This window comes from Manis javanica, chromosome 4, assembly GCF_040802235.1.
Source record: "Manis javanica isolate MJ-LG chromosome 4, MJ_LKY, whole genome shotgun sequence".
Classification (NCBI taxonomy): domain Eukaryota; kingdom Metazoa; phylum Chordata; class Mammalia; order Pholidota; family Manidae; genus Manis; species Manis javanica.
The window spans coordinates 99,442,139-99,464,730 of record NC_133159.1 but is presented as its reverse complement, the minus strand read 5'-3'; the positions used below and the strand labels follow the sequence as shown (position 1 = coordinate 99,464,730).

The 22,592-nt window shown below is 48.2% G+C and overlaps 1 long non-coding RNA gene across 1 annotated transcript; it reads left to right on the top strand.

The window, feature by feature from the left end:
- Window positions 1-3,506: 3,506 nt before the first annotated feature.
- Window positions 3,507-22,427, top strand: LOC140848946 (uncharacterized). Its single transcript, XR_012130281.1, has 2 exons — window positions 3,507-3,915; window positions 16,860-22,427. It is a non-coding gene; the product is annotated as an uncharacterized lncRNA (long non-coding RNA).
- Window positions 22,428-22,592: the final 165 nt, after the last annotated feature.

Sequence of the window (22,592 nt, the reverse complement as noted above, 5' to 3'; positions counted from 1 at the left end):
TTATCGGCTCACGGTTTTGGAGGCTAGAAGTCAAGATCAGAGCACCCACAGGATTGGTTCTTTCTGGGGGCTATGAGGAAGAATCTGTGCATGCCTCTCCTCTGGCTGCCAATGGTTTGCTGGCAATTTTGGGGGTTCCATAGTGTGCTGAAGCATCACCCAAATCTCTACCTTTGTCTTAACAAGGTGTTCTCCTTGTGTATGTGTCTGTGTCCAAATTTGTCCTTTCTCTAAAGACACCAGTCATGTTGGGTTAGGGGCCCCCCTAAACACCCCAGTATGACTTCCTCTTACCTGATTACATCTGCACTGACCCTAATTCCAAGTAAGGTCATATTCTGAAGTACTAGGGGTTAGGACTTCAGCATAAAAATTTGAAGGGACACAATTCAACGCCTAACACTTTTTATTAACCCTTAATCCTTGGTAATGGGTAACTCTAGGAAATGCACAGTGAGGGAGGGTGCAGGGGTGAAGTGAGGGGGGGAGGTTGTGACCCTTCTAGCCAGGACCAACTCTCAGCTGCCTTGAATCTTCCACCCTCTCTTTTATTAAACACTTAAACATTTATCAAACATATACAAATTCTAGATGTAGAGGACATAAAGGTAAATAAAATATTGTCCTTGACTTCAAGGGAAAGGAGAGACAGACATGTAAACAAATCATCACAAAATGGTATGACTCATGAAATGAGAGTTGGGTGGTGAAAAAAGGGGGATTTAGGACAAGACTGTCAAGGAAGACTCCTAGGAGGCAGTAACATTAGAACTGAACCTTTGAAGATGACTAGGAGTTTTGCAGGCAGACAGGAGGCAGAGGCATTTCAATCAGAGGAAAAGCATCATGGCATGGAAGTACAATAGCCCAGTTTGGCCTGCCTAGAGATGTGGACTGTGGGAGGCACAGGTCAAGGGTAGGCTATCCATGATCTCTGTGAGGCTTGGTTCCTAAGGGAAATGGAATAGAGGCTTGGGGAGGACCTCTTTTGGCTGAGGAACCTGGAGAGGTAAGAGCTAATAGCTGCAGCAGCCCCCAAGGTCAAAAAAGAGATTTTGACTGCAGTCATGAACTAAGCTTAGGGTCTGGAATTGTCAATGGAAAGATAACTAAAGTTACCTTGAAATAGAGACAGAGTTTTATTTGAGCCAAACTGACAACCAGAGTGGCAGATACATTCTACTAGTAGAAGGAATGTTCAGAAGGGCTACAGTCATATAAAGTTTTTTTATCCTCGAGGAGGCAGGCAAGAAAGCCAGAACTTCAAAGGTATACATTTCATTTACATAAAGTATGTGGTGCTAAAAATAAAGGGGGTTGGAGTGCACATACATCCTGGTGCCAGAGGGAATTAAGAGGAAGGGCAAATAGTCTTGATTATCTCATCTTCTGTCTTTGGGTGACAGATTATCTTAATGATGCTGAACAGAAATTTCCTGACTGCCTACATTTCTGGGAGAGATTGAAATTGCAGTTAGGTTGTAGGTATTAAGCCCAGGTCTGGTGACTTGGCTGGCAGATATGACCCCAGGTTGGGCCTGTGGTTTTCTCTTTAACAGAAGGCAGGTGCTGCAGAAGGAAAATATGGGTTTGTGGTGGTTTGAATGGTGTCCTCCCAAAGTTCATATCCACGCAGAGCCTTGGAATGTGACATTGTTTGGAAACAGGGTCTTTGCAAAAGTAACTAAGGTAAGAATTGAAATGTGATCATACTAAATTAGGGTGGGCCTTAAATCCCATGACTGCTGTCCTTCTAAGAGACAGGAAAGGACACACAGACACACAGGGGGAAAGTCACGTGAGACAGAGGCAGAGACGGGAGTTATGCTGCCACAAGCCCAGGGCTGCCTGGAGCCACCAGAAGCTGGAAGAGACAATGGAGAGGTGTCCCCTAGAGCCTTCAGAGAGAACATGGCTCTGAAAACACTTTGGTTTTGAACCTCTGGCCTCTGTTGTGAGACAATACATTGCCCATTCTTTCTAGCCCCCCATCTCATGGTCTTTAGTTATGGCAGCCTGAGGAAACAGCACAGGGCCAGACCACAGGCACGGAGAAAGTAGATCAAACAGTTGACCAAGGAGTGGAGACCTAGTCAGGAAGGAGCAGGGTAGGAGGGCCAGCGGATTCAGAGGGTCTAGGGCTGAAGATCCTGGGGAAGAATGATGGGTCCCTGGAAAAGCTGAAAGGGTGGGAGGTTTGTGGCCAGCGAGTAGATGTTTCTAGTTAAGGTTCCAGAGGTGGAGCAGTTCTCAGTGATTCCAGGTACTGTCAGATCCGTCTCTCTCTCAGAGGATGAAAGCTTCTTGATAAATTCACCCTAGGCTAGCAAGGCAGTTTATCCTCCTGCATTTTAAGTCCAAGGCCTAAGGGGGAGCCTACACATTCTTCTGCGGAATTAGGATGAGCTCTCTCCATTTTGTGGGTGGTTCAGACACTGCCTAAGAGTCGATGTGTTCTAGAAAGGAGGGCATGTGTGGGGGCAAGTTGCCTAAACCCCAGCCTACGAGTGGGTCTTCCCAGGCCTGACCTAGACTTGCAGAGGGAGGCCTGCCCTGGGGCCTTCTGAAGGGTGTGCACTTATGGGAACCTCTGGGACATTAGGTGACCGAGAAAACAAAGCACACTAAAACAGCAGTCAGAGTAAAGCTGGGCCATTTGAGCAAATTCCAAAGGAAAAACCCCAACAAAGGCAGAATCGTTAGGCAATTAAGTGACATCTCTAGCGTACAGCAGAGAAACTGAGTGGCTCTGGGGCCAATAATTCCTCAGTAAACAGAAAAAGCCCACAGGGAAATGGAGGAACAGTGCCCCCTCCTCTTGTACCCAACCTCAGCTCCCCCATTCTCCTTGCCCTGTTTGTCTCTACCAGCAGCCCCCGCTCCCCTCACAGGCGCCCCCCTTGGACCAGTCTGCCAACACATCCCAGCTGTCTACTGCCTCCCCCCAGGACACAGCACGGGTCTCTCCTCCTGCTACTCCTCCTGGTGTTTCCTCTCCCTCCCTCCCAGCATCGGCCTCCTGAGCTGCTGGGGGCTCTCCTCTCTACCTTCTCAAGGCAGGGCCTCCAATGTGTAAACAGGAAAAGAGTGTTTGTTAAAAGGGAAAAGTGGAGAGGTAAAGAGGAAGCATATTTCCTTCTGTGCACAGTGCCTGCACCAAGAGGGCTCTGCCCTGTGCCCCCTCTTCTGCCCCTGCATAGACCCCCACAGGCCTTTCTATTTGCCACCCAAGAGTTTAGAGGTGTACCCTCACCAAGTCTCTGCTTGCTCCACCCCACTGCATCCTGGGCCCTGCGTCCTTCTCTCCCTGTCTCCAGCCCTTTCTCCAAATCCACTAAGTGGAAGGGACGGGTGGGGTTCAGAGACAGCTTTCACAACCCAGGGCAAGGATTAGCTGAGGCTATTTCAAGGACCATGTTTTCCAGAATGGAGTATGTATGAAATCAATGAAAGTATTTCTGTCCCAGAAGACAGCTGATCTCCCAGAGAGTCACATCTAGCTTCTTGGGTATTTATACAGGTAGGGAGAGGCAGCTCCATGTGCCCTTTTCTGCCTGATGATCAGTCTCCTTCCTTTCTGCCTGAGCTCTTCTCTCCATTAGCATCTGGGAATGGTGGCTTTCAACCAGCTCTCTCATGTGAGAAAAACCAGAGGCTGCTGAAAGAATGAAGACCAGGATAGGCAAGTCGGCAGAACATGTTAAAGAGTGCTGACAGTTTCTAGGGTGTGAGCTCTCTGGGATGGCATAGAAGGAGGGTGATTATTTTGAGTCACCACTGATGAAATATTTATTGAACTGTGAAAGAAAACAATGCAGAGTAAAACAGAGAACCAGCAACTGATTTAAGATCCAGAAGTTCAAGTCCACATATCACCTTGCTATGCAACGACAGCCAGTTCCTTCCTTACCTTGTGTAAGTAGCTTACAGACCTGGGGCATCAGGGATGGGAGGGAGTGGAGAGACTCTCTAGCTGAACCCCAGTACTGAAGATGACATGGTCAGGCTGAAGTGCCACAAGGTGTAATTCCAGGCAGATGGAGGCAGAGATAGCCTAGGGAGCCCACTTCCAGTCCCTGGCCTCTGTCTTGTTTATCCTCTAACTAGTTTGGGAAAGTCTTGGACCTGTCTGACCAGCAGAGAAGCCAGTGGCCTTCCTTCCAAGTAAGTCCAAAAAGAGTAACCTTAGATAGATGTTGTTCAAGCCCCAGCAGGAAACAGGACACTCAACTGGGATTATGAAGGTAAGTGAAGGAAGGGACTGTTGGCAGAGAAGTGGCAGGGTTAGAAGACCAATAAGGAATGCAGCAGCAGCTAGAGCAACAGCAGGAGGCTGTTTCTACTCCTAGGCCTGAAAAGGTACTCGGCAAAATGGTGTTTTCTCAGGACCCAGTAAGAGCTGGAGCCACGTAACAGGGCCACCAGAAAGAGCTATAGTCATAGAAGCAAAGCAAGGCAGGGAAGGAGCTAGTGGAACAAATACTCTGACTTCTCTCTTAGTGCTTCTGATCTCCTACCAAACCTTCCTGTTGATCTAATCCAAACTGGAATGCAGAGGGCAAGGAGCCCTGTGATAGCATCCATAGAGGTCAGTGTCCTGAAGCACAGAGGGGCAGGAAAATGGGTCTTGGATTGGGAGTAAAGCAAAATCACAGAGCCAGGAAAGGGGTCTTGTAGAGGATACCCCAGTAGAAAAAGCAAGTCCTTGGAGCCAAAATCCTGATTTTACTGCCTGTAGCTGTGTGATCTTCGGCAAGTCATTTGACTCTCTGAGCCTGGTTTTCTTCTTGGGGCCAATCATACCCTCCTAAGGGAGTGGTTGTGTGGATTAAATGAGGTGCCTTATTTGAAGTTGCTGATCACATACTAGGTGCTGATTAAAGTCAGTTTTCCTTCCCTTTGGAATCCCCTTTCCAAGTTCTGCTGAATCTGAGGCACTCAGGCAGAGAGGAATGGCGAAAATACATAGGCTGAAGATCTGGATCCTGGCTCCACAGCTACCAGCTGTAAAACTATGGGTAAATCACTTATCCTTTCTAACTTTGTGTTCCTAGGAAAAAGGGAATATCCAGCTCCTATGGCTGTTGTGAGGATTAGAAATTATTTAAGTTAAGGCACCTAGTAAGGTGTTGGGCTCATGGTAGGTGGGCCCTGGAGTCAGACTAATTCAAACCCCACATCCCCAGTTGTTAACTATATGAACTTAGATGTGTTTTTGGGTCTCTCTGAACCTCAGTTTCTTTATCTATAAAATGGGGATAATAAAAGCACTTTCTTCTTAGAATTATGATAATGAGATTAAGTAGGACATGCAAAATGCCAGGCAAAGAGTTGTCCTCAAAAGTTTGCTAGTTATTGATTTTTCCTGGTATCAGTGTTGCAATGTTTCTTTCCCCAGTGGAGCACCACAGAGATGGGGGAGAGAGGCAAGTAGGGAATTGGGGGAGGGAGATAGACAGCTAATCCAGAGGGGTGAATTCAGGAAAGGGGAACGGCTCAGGCTGGGTGGCAACTGCCCCTGCCCAGCACAAGCCTACAGACACAGGGTTCAACTAAGCATTCTGCCTGTGGCTCTCCTGGCCCTCCTTCTCTGGGTCACCCAGACAGCAGGAAGGACTGTCCTGCTTTCCCATCCCTCCCCTGAGCCACCTGATGACTTGTGGTGACTCGCTGGCTTTCAGTTGGTTAAAAACAGAGGGAAAGGGAGACTGTACAATATGACTAGACCTGGAACTGCATCTCCAAAGAATAATTTGCTGAACACTTACTGTGTGCTGGGAAACATTGGAGACTTAACTTAGCCCTCATCAATTTCAACAATATTGTGAAATTAGTAATATTAAAATAGTAACATTAGTAATATCGGAAGTTGAAGCCTAGAGAGGTTAGGAAACTTGGCCAGAATCACATGAACAATAATTGGCAGAGTCCACATTTGAAATCAGGTCTGATCTTTCCCCAAACCTGGGCTTGGGCAGCTGAGCCAGGTGCCTCCTGAAAGGATGGCCAATGTGTTGAACATCAGTGGAGAGGGCTGGGAAGAGAATAGGAAGACAGGAGTGAGGAATGAGCACAGAAAGGATGTGAGAACAGCATGGGCTGCCATCTCTCGTCATTTCCCAAGGTGGGTTGCATACTGAGGATCTCAGGAGCTCCTTCCCCTCCGGTACACTGTGAGCCAGACCCTAACAACCAGGACCTTGGCGAGTTGAGAGCAAGCCCACTTCCCAGGTTCCAGAAATTTGCCTCCTTTCCTCCACCCCTTCCTGCTCCCTCAGGGCCTTGATCACTTTGCCTGCCCTGAGCTGCAGAGAGCCTTGTAGCTAATGACTTCGCATGCCAATCCTTTCTGAGGTGTGTCCCAGAGGGTGCCTGGGGAATCATGCAGGACTTTCAGAGAGTGCGTGGTTACAGGGGACACTATGTTACATCACAATGCCCAGTGCCTTTGAACAGTGAATCTGCCAGGTGTCAAGGTGCAGCTAACTGGCCAAAGAGCTGTGGGGAGTGGTAGGGGGGCCTCTACAGCCTCCGTCAGCCTTTCCCGAGCACAAGTGCTCTTCTCGGGACCTCCGTAGCCAGGGCAAGAGGAAAGAAGCAGAGAAACCCAGGGGTGCCAGTGTGGTGAAGGGACCTGGCCATGTGGTGTGTGGGTGGGGAAGCAGATGGCCCTGGTGCCCCTCAGAACTGGGCCCCAGGGCTGTGTTATTTCACTGGTTTCTTCACTGATTCCACAGATGGCCCTACTTTGGTGTGAGCCCTATGTGAACTGAATCAGACAGCATCCTGCCCTCAAACTGCTTAGATCTAGTACGAGTGATAAAACATGTACACACTAAAAAAATGTCAAAGCATGAGAGTTGTCACAGCTGTTCTTGGCATTTATGAGTTACAAGCATTTAGAGGAGGGAAAGACAGCTGATAGAGGATCGGGGGATGCTTATATAGCACTTTTCTGTGCCAGTCAATGTTCTAGGTGCTTTGCATCTATTCAATCTTGTAATCCTCACAACTACTCTGTCATTTTACAGACAGGGAAACAGGCATGAAGAGGCTGACTTCCCCAAGGGCCCAAAGCTGGTAACAGGTTTGACTGGGCTGCCAGGTGCTCTCAACCCTTAGTTTATTCTCCCTTGCTCCTGCCCTGCCCTCATGTCTTAGCTGACATGTCTGTTAAAATACAATTGTTTCTGTTTTACCGATTGTTCAAACACAGTTATAAAAATGAGCCCTGATGTCTTCACTGGTTTAAGTTCAGTGTTAAAAATCCGTACATCTACAGCATGTTCATGAGTGTCATTGCTAGATTATAAGCTATGAGGAATCCCATTCAGCTATACTGTTGAGCATCGGCCAAGTGCCAGACACTGTTGTAGCTGCTTTTGCATATTCTAGGTCAATTTACTTCTTGCGACAGCCTTGGGAAATGGTGGCAATTTCCTCTATTTTCCAGCGTCGGAAAACAGGGAGACAAGCAAGAGAATTGCTACACCAGTAATTAGTGGAACTACACTTCAGATACACTTCTTTTTTTTTGAGAGGGCATCTCTCATATTTATTGATCAAATGGTTGTTAACAACAATAAAATTCAGTATAGGGGGGTCAACGCTCAATGTACAATCATTAATCCATCTCAAGCCTAATTCTCGTCAGTCTCCAATCTTCTGAAGCATAACGAACAAGTTCTTACATGGTGAACGAATTCTTACATAGTGAATAAATTCTTACATGGTGAACAGTACAAGGGCAGTCATCACAGAAACTTTCGGTTTTGATCATGCAATATGACCTATAAACAATCAGGTCAAATATGAATATTCGTTTGATTTTTGTACTTGATTTATATGTTGATCCCACATTTCTCCTATTATTATTATTATTTTTATTTTTAATAAAATGCTGAAGTGGTAGGTAGATGCAAGATAAAGGTAGAAAACATAGTTTAGTGCTGTAAGAAGGCAAATGTAGATGATCAGATGATCAGGTGTGTGCCTATGGACTAAGTATTAATCCAGGCTAGACAAGGGCAGCAAGACATCCACGGATGCAGAAGATTTCTCTCAAAGCAGGGGGGGTGAGGTTCTGAGCCTCACCTCTGTTGATCCCCAAATTCTCACCTGATGGCCCCCCTGCGACTGTGCCTGTCTTAGGTTGTTCCTCCCTTGAGGAATCTTACCCGTCTCTGGCTAACCAGTCATCTTCCGGGGCCATACAGGGAAATGTAAAGTTGGTAAGTGAGAGAGAAGCCATATTGTTTGCAAAGGTTAGCTTTTTACTTCTTTGCAGATTTATGCCCTGTGGCTTCTATGCCCAGCACTTGTCTCGAGGTATCTTTACCACCTGGAGGAATTATGATACTCGGTAAATTCGATATGAGGCACAAATTCTATTGAAGGGTTGTAATTAGGAAGGAAGAAGGAAAGCTATAGAGGTAGCATATGGAAGAAAACATGGGAGGATTGATTATTTCTTTGACATATCTTCTTGTAGAGTACCTTAAGCATGTATAGGTTTTAAACTACTAACTAATTTGCACTCACATATTAACATAATAGGAATACGGTGACATAAACAAAGCAAATCTATAATTACCATCCATCTCCAGTGAATCCAAGAAAACCATTTAGGCACCCTAGGCATTTGTGAAAATTTATCTATGATATGATGGATATTGTCCAACTGTACTTGAACCATCAGACAAATTAAAGCAGCCCATTTCTGGGATCTGTTCACATCCCATATGTTCTTTTAACCATAGATAGTCTATAGTCATGAGATTTTGGAGTGCTACACCTTGCACCCCTCCCAACTCCTGGTTGAGTTCCAACAGTACAGATACGGTCAAATTCGTTGTCTCACTGTATGCACATGCCAGCCTAGACATCTCCCTCCTCCTTCTTATGGCAAGTCCAGGAGACGGTGGGCTGGATGCAGCCACAACCGCAGCATCGTCCGGATCCCTGTGGAAGCTTTTTGATGCTCATCCCCCGGCACGAGTCCTCCAGAGAGTGCTGATGCCGGAAGCTCCTCCTCATATCGTATCTTAGTTCATTTTCTGGGTATCGGATACACTTCTTTTAACATCAATTTACTACTTTTAAGTTTAAAGATTAACATTAATACTGTTAATATTTGTAATCTAGAACCACATTCAGTATAGCCTAAAGGTAGTGTTTTTGTCATTTGTTTTTGTTCGCTTGTTCTTGAGTGTGGGTAGGTTTTGTCTTTTCATTTTTTTAGAACTAGCATCATTAACTCCTAACATTCAGAGCATGGAACATGGGCTTTGGATCTGACTCTGAGTTAAAGTTTTCTTTTTTCTTTTTATTAAGATATAACTGATGTACAACATTTTGTTAGTTTCATGTGCACAACCTAATGATTGGATATCTGATTATGGTGCAAATTGATCACCACAATAAGTCTGTCTAGTGAACATCCATCATCATACAGAGTTACAGAATTTTTTTCTCATGATAAGATTAAGTTCACGTTTTCTGAATGCCACTTTAGGTATATAAACTTGGGCAAACCTCAAATCTCTGAGCCTCAGTTTCCTCATCTACAACATTGGGATTATAATAGCCAACCCCCCAAAGTTATTGTGAGGATTACATTAAATAGCATACAGAAAGTGCTGAGACTCTGTGGTATCCAATAGGCTCCTGGTGAGTGGCAGCTATTCTTTATGGAGAGCCACACAGCACGGGCCCAACAAATTCATACAGGAGTAATGGGTTTTACACAATACACTAACACACATCTTCATTTCATCCTGTCCGTGACCTTGTGAGACAGATATTCCCATTTCAGAGATTAGATACCCCACAAATAGTAACTGGCAGAGCAGAATCTCTGAGTGTTTCAAGAAGGAAAGTGTTTCTTGGCCAAACTGCTTGACTGTAGCCAGTCCAACCTCATGGAAAGGCCCCTATTTTGCATAGAAGTTCTGACTTAGAGGAAAATTCTTAGTTCTGTTGCTTAGTTAGAAACTCTGTATCTGGAATCTGGCTGTTGGGTCCAAGTGTATGTTGGTTTGAGTGAAGGGTTTATTGGTTAAGCTATTGATGACAATCCACCATCCCCTGGGGTTGGGGTGAGTTAAGACCTTGCAAGTGAGGAGACTCATGCTTCCTTGCCTCATGGGTCCCCATCTGACATCAGCTGTGTGAGCCCTATGGTCCACAGGGCATCCTTGTGAGGCTGGCGTTACTTGTGGGCTGTACTCTAATCTTTACCCTAGCCAGTTACTGTCTATCCTTTATCTGAGATAAACAGACCTTCTCCACTATCCTGAGTACTGTCTTAAGGGTCCTTTGTCTGCAGGCCCTAATCCATGGGGGTCTTGGCCTTCCATATCTTCTTTCTTGGAAAATTATAATATACAATAACATACTAAGACCTCTAAGAAATGTGTTTTAGTTGATCATAGGTCTCTTTACCCTCTAAGACCTATTAATATCCTGCAACCTACAGAACATACCTTGGGAAACACTGTCCTAAGGGAAGAGATCCCAAGTTCCCTTGTCCTAATGGAAGAGAAACCAGGTATTACAAACCCTTTAATGAGCCTGCTCTTCTGAGTAATCAATAACAAGGCATTAAAGTGTACATGTGCAAGGTCCTGTGGGAGAATGTGGAGAATGTGGGAGGCTACAAAGCTGCACTTGGCCCCGAGGTCTGCTCTCAAGGAATCCACAGCACAGCTGAGGAAGGCAATGCATGCCCGTGCCATCGAGGCTCAAGAAAGCCAAATGGTTTGGTACTGACGATGGTGCAAGGAGGGCCCTGGCGGCATGGTAGGACATGCACCCAGGGAGAAGGCTAGGGGGGCAAGCAGTCGGGTGGCAAATTGGCAATAGCTCAGGCACCATGGGTGTTCCTTCAAAGAAGAAGAGGAAAGGCAGCTCAACTTGGAACCAAAGAAAGCAATCCCAAGTGAGGCTGCGAATGCAGCCAGGTACACCATCAGGCGTGGAGGAGGAAACCTGGCAGGGTTCTGGCTGAGCGAGTGGCAGCATGGTAGCAGAGCAGCCACTGCCAAAGCCCTCCACAGAAGGAGCATCCATGAATAAGATGTCTTGGCTGCTCCTGGGGACGGGGGAGGCTGTGGGAAGATGGTCCCAAGAGAGCAATCCAGAGGTGGGCGAGAGCTTGCTGGCCCCAGCCTTGAAATCTCTGACTCTAGATTCATACGGGGGCAATGGGTAGAGAAGCGTCCTGGGTAGAGATGTGTCCTGAGATCACATCAGATGTCCCTGAGACTATCCTTTACACTTCCCTGTGAGCTAGAAAACAACAACGAATAAAACAACATACCTTAATCTGAGCTCAGCTTCACCCTGAGAGCTGAGCACCGGGAGTTTAATCATCCAATAAATATTTACAGAGCAGCTGCTCTGTGGAAGAGACTATCCCACCCCACCTGGGTCTCCATCCTTGAAAAGAGAGGGCTGGGAGTAGAGGCCGCACTGGGAAATGACAGCTTTCAGGACCAGACAATGTCTGAGGGGCACTTGGTAAACAATAGCAACTGTGGGTCCTCGCTCATTCTTTCAGCTGGCAGTTCTGAGCCAGACCCCACAATCTGGCTTCAGGCAGGGAGAAAGCCTCCCAGGCTGGTGGTCAGGGTGGGTTGCATGCCAGTCACCTGGCTGATATGAATGAGCCCCACTGAGTCCTGGGTGCTAGGGGTCGGTGTGGGGATAGATAAGGAAATTAAAACTACAAACCCTCACAAAGATGCTTTGACAGAACTGAGAAGGACAACTGCCAGCTGTCTGGCATCAGAGAGACAAGGAATATTTTACAGAGGTGGTGTGCCCAAGCGGATCAGAAAGTTGATGCAGAGTGAGGGTGTTTCTTGAGCAGAAGAGAAATGAGTGGATTTAAGGCTAAATCACAGGGAACTGTGAATGGTCTTGGCTCTGCCCAGAGGAAAAGGCCTTCCATTGGGGCTGTCACACCTCATGCTTGAACTAGAGGGATCCTGGCCTGGTTAGACTGTGAGGCAGGAGAAGAGGAAAGGTTTGGGACACACCTTCTAAGTCATGCTAAGGAGTCTGGCCTTTATTAAGGAGACATTGAGGGCCCATTGGAAGATGGAAGATGTGACCAAGGGCAGTATACCTTAGCTTTGCCCTTTGCAAATGGCGTCCTGGTACTTGTTCCAAGGTCTAGTGAGATCACAAGTAGGGCTTGAGCCAGGACTCGAGGATGGCTTCAGTTCAGGCAGACTGAGAGTGGGTGGCCTTCAAGGCTGGGAGAAAAGCCTGGGCTTGAGGAAAAGTAGATTCCAGGTAGGGAGACAGGAAGCAGGCCAGACCCACCTGGGCTCCAGTCCACGGGCCCCAAGCCGCACTGTGCTCCGTCTCTCCTATGAACTCCCTCTCACTATCTTCACTGTTTTAAGGGCCAGCCAACCTTGTATCCTATAGAGAGGATGAAAACCGACTCTCCCCAGAGGGGAGGAGCCTAGAGAAGGAGTAAAGGAGAAAGGGCTATGCTGAAAGAAGGGAAGGGATTGATGTAGGTCCTGCCCCTCCAACTTTATGCCAGGGCCAGGAGGTGGGCAGGGGGCAGTCTTGAGGTCAGAGAAGACTCCAGGGACTCAGATGTTGCTCTGAGTACCAGCAAGGCAGCCCTGGCCTGGGGGTCCCTCAGCGACAGAGATGGACAGTCATGTCTATTGATAATGTTCTCCCTCAATATTTTGAAGTGAGGGAGGATGACAGACAGTGACAATAGGCTCCCAAGTGCAACTGGTTCAGCTGTTTTGGGAACCAGGAGAGGAGATATGCTAGGAGGGAGCAAAGTGCTGGTGATTCAGAATGAAGCAGAGTACAGAGGCATGGCTGCTGAGTAAGGTGGGGAGGGCATCAAGGCATTTGCTGTTCAGACAGTCTGAGCACAGAGCAGTGAGTGAGTGGCAGATGCAACTACGTTTCCCATCCTTGAGCTGAGACACTGCCCCTCAGTATGTTGCAGAATGCAGCAGCCAGGCCTCCCGGCTTGGCACTTCTGCCTATAGGGGAGGAGCAACCAAAGCCCAAAGCCTTGAAACCAAAGGCGGAGAATGCAGGGGCCAAATGCCTTCTGGAGCTTCAGAACGAGGGCAACAAAGTGCACAGTACCCTGCTGCTGGGCACTCTGACTAGCCTCTCTTCACCATACCGTGCTGGTCAGTCTCAGAGACCCACAGGGATGAGAGCAAATGAACATCTCAGAGGACAAAATGCACCCAAACTCGAGGGGAGAACCAGGCCCCCTCCCACCTGGGGGCTCATCTACAGGGCAAAGCTGGGAGAGAGCTGATGGCCCAGGAATGGTAACAGGCTGAGTGAGGATTCTGCCAAAGTTACTGATAACCCACATACTACTTCCCCTGGGCCAGAACTATGCCTGTGCTGTGCAATACGCAGTTGCTAGCCACGTGTGGCAATTTGAATGTGCATTAATTAAAGTAGAATACAATTTTAAATTCAGTTCCTTGGGGAACTAGCCATACTTCAAGTGCTCATGGCTGCACGTGACTAGTGATTCCCATCATGGACAGTGCTGGAGGAGAGCGCTGGCCTCACTGCAGAAAGTTATCTCGGATAGATCTGCATCACCCAAAGCTGCGGTATCAGCATGAGCAGCAAGAGCCACACCGCTTCTACCCTGGAGCTGTCCAGTTCCCACTTCCCTGTCCTGTAGTGCCCTCTCTGCCCTCCCAGTGCCTCCTCCCCAGACTCTCCCATTTTGGCCTGACCTTCCTGAGCAGGGCTACCCCTCTCGCCTGTTGACCCCTGCCCAGGCTGCCCGGTCCTCCTAGGCCTTGGCTCCCTGGCTCCCCTTCCATAAAGATGGGGCACAGGGGACTTACATGTGGGGAATGCAGTATAGGTAGGCATCCTGGGCTTCTTTCCTATACTGGTGACCTGGACCAGACCTATGGCTCCCTGTATCTGTCTTGTCAGAGCCCAGAGGTCACCCTGAGTAACCAGGCCCTCGCCTTCTCTGCAGAGCATTCTCTAGGACTGGGCAGCACCCCTTCCCCCAGGACCAGAGCTTCCCAGTTCTTCCAGTGCTCCAAGTTGAACCGTACCTGACTCTCCCTATCACATGTCTTCCCCTCAGAGTCCCCTGCTCCTAAGGCTAAGGAAGAGGGCACCTAGTAAGGCTACCCCAAGGTGGGCTGTTGTCCCAAGCCCTACTCTGTGTCTTCAATCTGTTTATCTCTCATGTGCCTCCTCCCAACCTTCTATCACCAAATGTCCTGTGTGATCTGGGGCATGTGGCAGATTGCTGAGAGATCACCAAATCCATTACATCTCCTTCCTAGGCACACAGCTAGGCTTCATTTTGCAGCCTCCCTTGCAAATTCAGCTGTGTCCCTGGGAATGAGTTCCAGCTAATGGCCTGTGAAGGAATGGGCACAACTTCCAGGCTTGCCTACAAAGATGTCTCAGGCACAGTTTCTGTCTTCTTTCCCCATCAGCTGGCTGTTGGAACAAAAGGCAGCCTTGGGCTGAAGATGGCAAAACCAGGGCCACCTGGGTCCCTGAGTAACTGTATACAGCAGAGCCCTACCCCAACCCCCAACCTGCGCTGGAGCAAGAGGGGCCATCTGTCCCTGGGGTCCCTCACATCTGGCTGGAAGTGCTCCTTCGGGCTCCAGCTCCTGGCGTTACTGCTGGTTAATCACAGGCCAGGCATGTTTGCCTGAGGTTCTGTGGATGAGGGAACTTTTGCTTCACAGCCACTTCCCTCCCCATGTCACCTTTCAAGTTAGTCTGCAAATTGCTTTGGACAATCTCGCTCAGGTCCCAAGGCCAGGAAGACCATTTCTGCCCTTGTAGGCTGGTTAATGACTTGGCTCCTGCCACTTGGCAAGCTTTTTCCCTCTCGCTGTGGAGAATTAAGCTGAGTGATGGTCAGAGGAAAAAGCAAGGACTCCAGCTGAGAGCAGCCTCCGGTTTCTGAATTATGAAGAGGAGCTCCTATGTTTGGCCTTCCTCCCTCCCCTGATTTGTTGCAGGTAGAAGGCCCCGTGTCAGCAAATTTTGATTTAAATTGCAGAAAGCCCCTGCATGATCTGACAGAGACCCAGTGCACTGCCAACAGAGGCCTTCCTCACACTGTCTTTGGCAAATTTCTGCTCCCCTATCCAGAGCTGAGAGCAGGCAGCAGTCTCCACAGATTGTGTCCATGGGTCTCAGGTCCCTCTGCTTCCATTGCTGTCTGCTCCCTTTTGGGTGGGGTCTTGTGTGAAGTGCGAGCTCTACTTGAAGACTTCTCAGTTCAAAGTGCATTAGAAATTTCTTAAACTAGCTGAAGAGGCTCAGTCAAGTGGCCATCAAGCCATAAATGAACAGCTCCTGGATTATTCATTCATTTTGGCTTTCTGAGATGCCTTTTGGATCCAGAAACTGCTTCTTCCACCGCTACCTTAGTTTGTGATGTCCTCCCGGCCACCCCCTGCCCTTTTCTTATTTTGGTTGAGTGGGCATGTGTCTCTCTTCTCCAGGCTTCTTCCTCTGCCCTTGACAGTCTCTGGGATGCTGCTTTCGGCTTCTTCATGCCTATACAAGTCTTTCCCCCCTTCCTCAGCACCTCACTCATTTTGTTGGCTGCTTTCCATTTCACTGAACTTTCCTTAAAATATCTCCTTCCTTTTTATCTATCTCTAGTCCACTGAGCCCTAAGACAGAAACACAAACAAGTGTGGTCGCTGGCAGCACCCATGTTTCTGCATGTCCCCCCAGCCACCTTGTCACCACCATCCACCTCATCAGGTGTTATAGTACATATCACTTTCTGAGTGTGTAATTTGTGAGAGGCACCATGTAAATAATTTGCCTGTATTTTTTCATGTTATCTTCACAGCACCCCATGATGGTAGATACTATTATCTTATTTTAGAGGTGAGGAAACTGAGGGAAGCCCAGAGAGGTTGAGTAACTTTCCCAGGGTCACACAGTCAGGGCAAGTAGGGATTCCAACCCAGGTCAGTCATGCTCTCTACTCATTCTGCCTAACACCCACCTCAAGTCAACAAATATTTATCAAAAGCCTATAGTATGCAAAGCACTGTGAGCAATAGTTGGAGAGAAAACAGAGAAATAAAGCAAGATTCTGTCCATGTCCTCAAAGAGCATTGCCTAGTGCCAGAGACAGATGTGTTAATAGAACATGGAAAATGTAAGAGTAAATACAACCCAGTGCTCTGAACACTTAGGAGAAGGTGTAATGATTAGCGTGATGGACATGAAGTCTCCTTCAGGAGGGTCTTGCTTACCTAAACAAAAATCAAAAGATAGAATGAGTGTATTTCATGGAAGAATTGTCCAGTCACTGCAGGAAGGTGGCAATTGTTGTGGAGCATCTTAGGTGGTTAGGCCTGGGCTCTGGGTCAGATTCTTGATCACTGTGACCTTGGGCAAGTAACCTAATATCTTGGAGTCTCAGTTTCTTAATCTGCAAAATGGTGAAATATATACTACCTGCTTCATAAGCATGTTGGGAGGCTTAATGGAGATAATACGGCACAAATAAAGGCTCGAGCATAGTAACCAGCACATTTTATGTGCTCAGTGATTATCAGTCCCAGAACTTTTCTTCTTGCCACAAAGTCCCCCATTTCTACCCCATGAAGAATAGAATTTACTGAGTATCTTCTTGGAGTGAGGTGGCCTCACATGGGCTAACTCTTTCAGTTCTCAGAACCAAGCAATAAGTTTTGTTTGGCACAGTTGTTTTCATTATTTTAATGGATGAGGAGCTCAGGCTCAGAGGGTTCTGTGACTTGCTCAAGGTCATCTGGTTACAGAGAGGCCTTCACCAGGACTCCAGTGGGCTCTGTCTGGCTCTGCAGGTCCATGGGTTTTCCTCTGTACAAGTCGCCACGAAGTCCTGGAGTGGAGTTGCCAAGTGGATGTGGAGACGTCAAGATCCAGGGAGACCTCAGTGGACAACAGGTCCCAAGCTGAAGTATCTGTGGAAGGAGGAGGTCACCGGGCACTCTCATGGTGATCCTGAAATACTGAGCTCTTTTCCCACTCATAGCAGCAATAGGCAACCAAAGCAGCTGATTTTCTCTGGAAAGTCTGCATTTCTGGCAAAATCTTCCCAGTCTGCATAGGATGGGAGTTAAGGGAGGTGTTACCTATCCCTGTTACAAGACAAAAAGAGGACAGTGGGAGTTGGCATCTTATTGGCGTGGGCATAGGGTTTGATAATATTTGGATGTGGATTCATCCCAGCTCTAAGCCTCAGAAGCTGGGTGACCTGGGTGAGGCACTTCTGACCAGTTTTCAGTGCGCTTGTCTGCAGACCAGGATGATCATAATCAACACCAGCCTCTAATGACTGCAGAGAGTAGTCATGAGGAGCAACGAGTCAATGCATGGAGCACTCTGTACAGAGTCAGCTGTTGCCGGTAGTAGTTGCTGAATGAATGAAGTGGGGTGGGTGGGTAGCTGCCATGGTTCACTGCCGGAGGGAGGAGAATTCGATCTATCTCCAGCCTGACAGAGGAGAGCAGCCAGCTCCAGGCCACCTCCTGGGCATCCTTGGCGGCCCCTGAGATTGAGTCCTTCCTCCTTCTACTCCTCACATGTTGTGGTCCACACCACATACATTTTTCATGGGTCATAGTGTCCTCCATGTCAGCCCCATCTGGCCCCTCTGATGACACCCCCACACCTACCACAGTGCCACACACAGAGGATGTGCTGAATCACTGTTTACTGACTGATTGAGGCAGTGGTGGGGGACCTGCTTTGGCCCTGGCTTGTATGCTTTTGCAGAGCCTCCTCCTACCAACACTTTTCCCCCCACATGGAATCCAGGCTTTCAAACAGGAAACTCCCCCTGGATCCCTGGCCATTGTTTCCTTTCAGGTCCTCACCATCTCCCAGGTGGCTGAGGTTGTGGATTTCAAAACAAGGTCACAGAATGTGAGTTCCCGGCTTCTGCCAGCCCTGCTGCACTTCCTTTCCTTCCCTGAAAAGTTTTGGCTGGAACCAGATGCAAATAGGCCAGAGTTCCTGTTGTCTGATCCTTCAAGCATACAAACCAGCAAACCAGGGGCTTCCATGGGGCTGCTTCTTTAGCTGGTGGGGTTGTGTGAGGCTTGGGCTGCATCCCAAGAAATGAGGGCCCAGCTCAGCGGCTAGGAATCCCAGGGGCTGCAGGGTTGCAGGAACCTTACAGATCACCAAGCTCAACCTCTCCATTGTGCAGACAAGGATACAAAGAGCCAAAGCCACCACAACTAGGATATGGTCACACTGCAATCTGGGGGCACATGGACTGGGCCATAGCCCTGTTCTCCAGCCCAGGGCTGTTTCTACCACCCAATAGCTCCAGTGCCTCTGACTGGAAGTTTCCAAAGTCCGCTTCTATATCTTTCCTTTTGGGTGTTGCTGTTTGGCTTTCCCCAGGAAAAAGAAGGCTGCTTAGTTTATTCTTGCTTCCAATTGCAGGTTAAAGGGACTGGAACGAACGGTATCTATAAGGAAAATAGAACTGTTGTGTCCATTTTATAGATGAGAATACTGAAGCTCAGGATCTGAGGTATGCTCAAGATCTCACAGCAGGTACATGACAATGCTGGGATTCCACCTCAGAGAACTGGCTCTGTCACATTGTGCTGCCCAGTCCTCCTCAACCTCAGAAGCTCTGGCTGATCCTTGGAGCCCTAAAGGCCAGGCTGGGGCTGGAAGAACTGTCTGTCTCACACCTGAGGTGAAGCAGTGGCCAGAGGTGAAGCAGAGCAGATGTAAAGAAAAATGTCTCAGGAGAGAGGGACACTCCTAGGTTTGGGCAGCTTGCTGCAGGGATCTGGCTCCTTTCTCCTAACAGTTATAGATGAAGATTCTAGAAGCAACTGAAAAGGGCAGCCACTATCTTTTCCCTGGCCCCACTGTTCTCTGAGCTGCAGCTTTTGAGGCTTTTAAAAAAATCAGTAAAACTGGGGGGTTCATGTAAGTTCTCCAAGATTCCTTCCTTATTAACAACCAACAAGCACTGAGCACTGCACTGAGCCTCATTCAGCAGTGCCAGAGCCCGCGCCCCTCTACTGGATGGAGGGAGCACGGTCCTTGCTTCCAGGCCCTAGGTGAGTGGAGAAAACGCAGGAAGAATGCACAAACAGGTCCTTGACTTTCAGGTTCAAGTAGCCCTTTTAACCATCACAGAGTCCATGGAGGAATTGGAGTTTCAGGGGTGTCTCCTTTCCAATTCCATCCTCCAGGTCCCCTCTCATTGCAGGTCTGCCCCACCTGTCCAATTCCTCAACCCCCAAGGACCTGAAGAGACCACAGCTTGAAGGAGACAGAGCATGCTTTTCCCAGGCCCTCAGATCTCTGCTGTGAGGTACAGAGGAGTGTGGGGGAAGGCCTCCCTGTGGGCTCTTCCCTGGACATCATCCCTGCAGGAGGAGCTCACCCTGCCAGGACCAACAGCAGAGTGGGCATCCCCCCCTCACTGCCAGGCTGGAAAGACCTCTCTTCCTTGTTATCCCAGGCAGATGGTGCCCACCAGGATGAGAGCAAGTGGGAGGAGAAAGAATACTCAGGCACACTCACATCAGTCTTCCACTTTGTCTTTGTAATAGTGCCACCACTTTACATAAAAGGAAACTGAGGTCTGAGAAGGACTTGCCCAAGGTCTTATGATACATAGATGGCAAAACCAGTACACAAAGCAAATCTGACCTCAAACCTGCTCATAACCACGGAGTGATCAGGTCCAGCACCCACTGACTACATCCGGCTTGTTAGCCCTTCCCCCGCCTACAAATGGAGGTTGCAACCCAGCTCTAAAGGGAGCCTCAAACTCCTTAGTGAGGTCTAAGGTTCTCTCTGAAGCAAACCGCACCCATCCCGGCCTTAGCAGGCTCTTCGTGCCACCTCATCTCGTCTAACACAAGGCCTGCGGTGTGTTCAGCTACATGAAACCCTGTGCATGGATGATCCCCTGCCCCCACCAACCCCCTCCCCCCCTCCCCACACCCTCCACCCGCATACCCATCCAGTCCTGAGCCATCTCGTGTTACCAATCTCGTCCTTTCTTCCGCAAGTCCAAAGGCCTAAGAGCTCCAATGGCCCAGTCGCATAGCATCTGGGCCCTCCCAGCAAAGCCTGAGAGGCCCCATGTGCCCACCCCTCTTAGGATGTTTGCCACTTGGCAGGACCGAGTGACCCAGTTTCCCCAGCCGGGAGGCTTAGCAGGCAGGCTGTGTGGACTTTGGCATCTGTGTGTCTCTCCTGCCCTCTGCTGGCTGGCAGGCGGGAGGCTCGAGAGCGCTGGCAATGCCACTTTTCAGGGTCCACTGCGGTAAAATTGACTCTCAGCCCTGTAAATGTTTGCTGAATTAAGTAACCGTAAGTGGATTATGTACAGTTCTAGGCCCTGGGACCAAAAGCAGCCAAAGAGATGGGACCACCCTCGGCAAAGCAGTGAATTCGATGGAGCCGAGCTTGGGCTTCCATCAGCGCCCCCCTTGTCAGTCCTTCTCCCCTCCTGCATGCCCCTCCCATTCCCTCCTTCATGGCACACTGCCTTCCTAGATAAACTAGAATTCCCCAGCCCCAGATCAAGTAGCTTCTCCCCTCTGCCTCATTACCACCCCCTCTACCACATCCCCATTGAGAGGTTCGCTCAACTAATTGCCTCTGGGGATAGGGCAGTCACTATCAGAGCAGCTGTTTCCACTTTCTGAGAGAGATAACCAAAAGAATGGTCTTCCTTTCTTCCTCACACTAAACCTGCCCCTGGCCCCTTTCACTCAGAGACCCAGCTGTTGCCTCCTGGGTGAGTCATTCAGTGTGACCTGTCCACCCTGTGACAGTATGTCAGCTCCTCAGAGACGGCAGCCACATCCCTGAGACTTCTTACTTTCTGAGACTTCTTTAATAGGAGAGTCTCAAAAACCAAAAAGCCTGGGAATCAGACAATAACGCTCCAGTGGTGGAATTCTAAAAGGCGGAGGTGCTTGCAGTCTGAAGACCTTCTGAAAGGCAACTATCTACCTACTCCTAGGAGAAGCCCTGAGCAACACATGGGATAATTCTCCAGTTACTACTTGCACAGTATTTTAGATTTAGAACTTACAAAGCTTTGCTACAGACACTATCTCAGAGGAGTAAAATTATTTTCAGGCCCATTTTAGGGCTGAGAAAAGAGAAAAAGGGAGGCCTATGAGAGAAAAAATGCTGGGTACATGATCACAGAATAGGTAAGATACCTGGCACTCAGATCCACTCTTCAGATTCCAAGTCTATCATCTACAAAAGCATTCATTGCTGCCTCTGCCTTCTGAGAATGTAAAATGACCAAAAAAAAAAAAAAAGAAAAAGAAAAAAAAAGGTAGAAAAGTAGTACTGAGCATTTAATATATGCCAGACACTGTTCAAAGATATTTTAAGTTAACATTTAAAACAACCACATAAGATTTGTATAATTATTATCATTCCCATTTACTCTTCAAGTTGAGTAAGCTCAAAATCCAGCATGCTGACTAACCATGCAGCCCAGCTCCAGAGCCAGCGCCTACTCACATCACTAACCTCTCCATGCCTCAGCTTGGGCACATGCCTTTGTTTCTCTTCTTGCCTCTCATTTTCTTGACTAATGAGAAAGTTCAAGGAGAGCTCTCCAGGGATGGTGGAGAGGAGCCCTTCCATCAGGGGCTGTGTGATGTGTGATGTGTGAGGGCCCAGAGGCCAATTCAGATCTTGGCTCTGCGCTATCCAGCTGAGCACCTTAGGCACGCCAGGCAGCCTTGCTTCCCCTCGGTTTCATCACCTGTAAGGAGAGCTGACACCAGCATCTGCCCTACTGGGTTCTGTGGGTCACAATGAACATTTCTGTTAAGTGCTTAGAGCAGTGAATTTTTATTATTAAATTGGAAATTTTGGCCATTTGAGGTGACTGGGGCAGAATATGGAGGGTGGGTAAAGCATATAGGGGCATACAGGGAAAGAGTCCTAGAGCTGCGCCAGGGGGAGGGAATGCTGGAGAACTTGACTGATATTCAGTGGAACCTGATCTTCTCATGGAGTCACGGGTTCTCTGAATTACAAGCATCTTTCTGAAGCATGTAATCCAACCAGGCAGTAGAGAAGGCAGAAGTCTCTATACACAGCCAGAGGCCTTGGAAGAGAAGAAATTCCATTTCCTGAGACCATGGAACAACTGCAATAAAATAAATGACTCTTGGGAGGCTGGGCTTGGGAGAGGTTCTCTTTGGCCTCTTAAGGAAACCTGACAGCAAGGATATAGGGTCCAGAGGCCTTTACACCTGACCTCAATTTGGTTTCATAGTTTATGAATTCTTAGGAATGATACAAATCTGCAGCATGCGAATCTGTGTGAGTTCTAAGCTGATAGCTATACTGAGAATAAAGCCAACATTTCTGGATTCCCATGTACCAGGTTCAAGTCTGAACACTCACTTGTGTTAACTCATTTAAGTTTTACATCACTGCTTTGACATTGGTATTTGCCCCACTTGACGGAGGAAATAACCACCCTGAGAGATTAAAACACTTGCTCATCATTACGCAGTGAGTGGTGATCCAAGTCAGAGCGTGAGAACCAG